Raw genomic sequence first — 5,224 nt, forward strand, 5'->3', positions numbered from 1 at the left:
TGAAAATATACCAAGTTGTACACTCATGATTTGTATACTTTTCTCTATGTATGTTATATTGTAATAAAAGGGTACCAAAAGTCAATTCCTGGTGGATTGATAAATATGACTATTTTAACAACTTCTTGAATAACATAATCCCACTGAAGGGGGAGAAGAAGAAAAGAACTAACTTAAGTTACTTTGGAAAACAGGATGATGATTATATTCTGTAAAGCTAAAGATAAAAAGAACTGTGTAGAAATACTGTACTCTAGTGTTCCTCATAAGTATGGGTTAGGAATTCTGAAACTAATTTATGCGTGTATGACATTTGAACAAATAAGTAAATACATTGTAGGTCATGACAGCTGGGTTTTCCACCATCAGAGAAAGAAGATAAAAATTAGAGAAATGGAAAGAGTCAAATGAGCCCTGTGGTGTTGGATAGAATCTATAGTATCAGCATGAGTTCATGGCTTTTAATATACACACACACATATACATAGATGTGTGTGTATGTGATGTATACCTACCTACATATACTTCTTATTCCCTTCTGTTGAAAGGGCCTAGAAGCAATGACACCCCAGTAGCAATGAGCACACCTAGTGCCAAGATCTTGGTTCTAAATACCAACCTATAATTCAAGGATCCTTGGAAAAATGATTGAGTCTAGGGTTTGGACAGGGAAAATACAAGGTGAGCATGGAGCATCATATGGAACCAGAAAGGAAGGGACTGCAAAGGGAAAAAAAAAAAAAAGGTGGGTGACGTTGAAAAGGCGCAAGAGCCGGGACTTCCCTGGTGATGCAGTGATTAAGAATGCACCTGCCAATGCAGGGAACGTGGGTTCAATCCCTGGTCCAGGAAGATCCCACATGCCGCAGAGCAACTAAGCCCGTGCGCCTCAACTACTGAGCCTGTGCTCTAGAGCCCATAAGCCACAACTAATGAGCCCATGTGCCACAACTACTGAAGCCTGCACACGTAGAGCCCGTGCTCTGCAACAAGAGAAGCCACTGCAGTGAGAAACCCACGCACTGCAATGAAGAGTAGCCCACGCTCGCCGCAACTAGAGAAAGCCTGCACACAGCAACACAACCAGCCAAAAATAAATAAATTAATTAATTAATTTTAAAAAAAAAGAAAAGGCACAAGAGCCAACTTGAAAGAACTCGCATTGATTAAATCTGGGGCAATTTGAGGAATAAAATAAATATGAAAAAAAGGAATATAACCCATGGAATAAAATAAGTATCTATGAATCCATATTAATACAATTGAATAAATAAACGGGAGCAAAAGGACAGCCCTTCCCTACAGCAGAATTTCCAATTAATAAATTTGGAAGGAATTATAGAAGTAGAAAATTACTACCAGGCAAACAACATAGTAATAATTATTGCAGGCAAGAATCATCAAGGGATGCTAAAATTAGTGGGTGAAAGTTTAATGAGAAACAGGGTATTTGCATAGTCTCAAAGTGTCTCCCCAGGGGATACTTATTATTGACAAAGGGAAAAACAGTAACTTTACTTTGGAGAATCCTGGCACACACCACCTTAATCAATTGATCAAAGTCAACCTGGACATAATAAGATATATTAATATATGTGCCTTCTGATCTGATGCACTGAGAAGCACAACATCACATCCATGGTATTCTTGCCCACCCCCCCGCCCAATACATAATCTCAACTAATCATGCAAAAAATTCACAATATCAAGTGCTGCCAAGGATGTGGAGAAACCAGAATTCTTAGGTATTGCTGGTGGTAATGCAAACTGGCACAGCCACTTTGAAAAACTGTTTGGCAATTACTTATTCATACAGTTAAACATACTCTTACCATATGACCCAGTAGTTCCATGCCTAGTATTCATCTGAGAGAAATTAAAGCTTGTGCTCACACAAAGACTTATACACAAATTTTTTTGATGGCTTTATTAGTAATAGCTAGAACTGGAAACAACTCAAATGTCCACCAACTGGTGAATAGATAAACAAATTGTGATACATCCACACAATGGAATACTACTCAGCAATGAAAAGGAGCAAATTACTGATATACCAACATGAATGTGTCTCAAATACATTATGCTAAGTGAAGAAAGCCCAACTCAAAAGGCTCCATGTTGTATGATGCTATTTATATGGCATTCTGAAAAAACAAAACTACAGGGATTAAAAACAGGTAGTTGTCAGGGGTTGGGATTGGGGGGAATAAGCTGACTACAAAGGCACATGAGGGAATTTTAGGGGGTTGATGACACCGTTTTATATGTTGATTGTGGTAGTGGTTTCATGACTGTAAATATTTATCAGAATTCAAAACTGATTGCTAAATAGGGTGACAAAAAAAAACACAATAAACCAAAACTTCTTAAAGATATCATGTTTATAGTTACTAATGCTTAAAATAGTGCTGATAATCATAAGAAAACATCAGACAAACCCAATTGGGGGACAGTCTACAAAATAACTCTTCAAAAGTGTCAAGGTGATAAAAGACAAAGAAAGACTGAGGAATTGCCACAGCTTGGAAGAGACCAAGGAGACATGTCAATTTAAGGCAATGTGGGAATCCTGGATTGGATCCTGAACTGTAAAAAGGATAGTAGTGGACCATTAGCAAAATGAGATTAAGGTCTCTGGATTAGTTAATGGTATTGTGACAATATTAATTTTCTGGCTTCAATAATTGCACTATCATTATGTAATATGGAATATGTTACTCTTAGGGAAAGCTGGATGAGGGGTACACAGGAACTCTATTATTTTTGCAAGTCTAAAGTTTTTGTAAGTTTAACATTATTTCAAATTAAAAAGTTTAAAACCATTCATAATTTCTATTTATCAAAAGATTCCATGAGACTGTAAAAAAGCAATCTGCAGAATGGGAGAATGTATTTACAATATACATATCCAACAAAGAATTCTTTTCTATAATAAAGAAGTCTTACAAATTAATAACAAAAATATATATATATATATATATATATATATATATCACATTAGAAAAAGGACAAGAATTGTGCAAGGTTACTTCATAGAAGAGAATATCTGACTTGGCCAATAAAGATAAAAGTTGTGTAATTTCATTAGTCATCATGAATATGCAAAATAAAACCACAATGGATGCCGCTACACACTTAACAGAATTGCTATAATTAAAAGACCAATAATTCCAAGTGCTGGCAAGGATTTGAATTAATACTGGATTTTCACATCCCTTTGGTGGGGGTGTAAATTGGGACAATCCACCAAAGGTAAAGATATTTGTGCTTTGTCCCCCAGCAATTCTGCCCCTCAGTATACAGAACTAAAAATATATGTGTATATATTCACCCAAAGACATCCACAAAAATGTGATAACAGTACTATTTGTAATAGCTCCAAAGAGATGCAAACCAAATGTCCATCAACATAAATTGCATCGTATTCACACAATGGAATAGTATGCAGCAGTAAAAATGGAGATATCACCACTACACATGATAACATAATTGAATCATACAAACATAATATTGAGCAAAAAGAGGGAAAATTCCTCTGTGATGACAGACATCAGCACAGTTGTTACCTTTGGGGAGAGGCAGGCGGTGATAGAGTGGGGAGGTGATGACTGGGTGGGCCTGAGGGGACAATGGTTACGTCTGTGTGTTCACTTCATGAAAATACATTGAGCCGTACCCTTATCTGCATATGTTACACTTACAAAATATTTAATTCTTAAAACCTTTTGGAAAGAAAATAATAAAGGAAAAATAGAAATGTTTTCATAAAACTATTTAAAAGTCCCTTTGTTTTGAAGAAAACACGATTGTCCTGGGTAAAGCACTTCTCTGTATGGGTGAAGAAAACACCTGGGATAGACCTTTTAAATGTAGCTGTGATGTAAAATCCGAGACTTCTCTATGCTGAAACAGTCGCAGCAACGTAAACAAATGCCAAAAGCAAGCAGACAGAAAATTAGAGAAGAAACTAACCATACAAATCTGGAGAACCAAAAACAAACAAAAAAATTAGTTTCCAAAAATTAGAGAAGTGAAAATACATGTTTTATATGCTGATCAAACCACCCTGCCATGGTGATTTTGGGAATCAGCCTTCTCAGAGTGAAAGCCATGGGTTACCACGTGGGGCAAGGATAAAGAAAGAAAAAGGTACATTGCATAATGAAAGGGCATCAGAATGAAAAGAAAATAACTCCCTTGGACATGAAATGCAATCAAGTCAAGACCCATATTTTATCTCTGCTGGAGGCAGTCTTATTTGTTAGTAAAGTGCTGAGATAATCAACCATTGTTCTCCCTGCCAAGACCATCAAAACAAATACAAGCTTTTTAGCTCAGTGCTAAAAATGTCTGAGCCTTCAGAGAACAGCTGGGCAGAAAGCAATCTTGTTCAATTTCAGCACATTTTCCCCTAGTATTAGGCTGTCCGAATGCAGCCCACATCAAAGCATCCCAGACATCCACTGCAGGGATAGACCTGTCATGTGAACACGGCCTATCAAACTCGAGCAAGCAGAATGCACAGTGAAACCACTTTAAACTTGTCCAACTCCACATCTACAGGAGCAAAGACTTTGAAGCATAAAAAAGCTACTCTAAACAAATAATTTCTTTGAGTTGCTTTTTATAAATATAAAAAAATAATGTTGGTCTGCTTGCAAAATGCTGTGTCTTGGTAAGGCTCTGGGAGTGTTAGAAATGATTCATGATCTCTTGGCTATCCATTTCAATATTGCCTAAGGGACACCTTCTTCTAAGCATTTTCGGAATTATTCTCCAGCTATCGTCAGCTTTTATTAAAGTATGTCTTATTTGTGGCTTTGTGATTTCTATTAATTACGAGGTGCATCAATTAGGATGTTTGGGATTGCAAGTAACAAAAAATTAAAAATAACTGATTTAAACTATATACTTCTTTTATCAAGTAACAACAATCTAGGGTGTAATGTACAACATGGTGACTACAGTTAATAATAGCAAACTGCATATTTGACAGTCGGTAAGAGAGTAGATCTTAAAAGCTCTCATCAAAAGCAAACAATTTTAAACTATGTATGGTGACAGATTTTAACTACACTCATTGTGGTGTCATTTTACAACATAAACAAACAACAAATCATTACGTTGCACACCTGAAACTAATATAATGTTATATGTTAATTATACTTCCATTTTTAAAATAAATAAATAAAATAAAACAGAATGCCAGAGGTAAAGCAGTCCC

This window comes from Balaenoptera physalus (genome assembly GCF_965194825.1).
Source record: "Balaenoptera physalus genome assembly, chromosome: 10".
NCBI classification, from domain to species: Eukaryota; Metazoa; Chordata; class Mammalia; order Artiodactyla; family Balaenopteridae; genus Balaenoptera; species Balaenoptera physalus.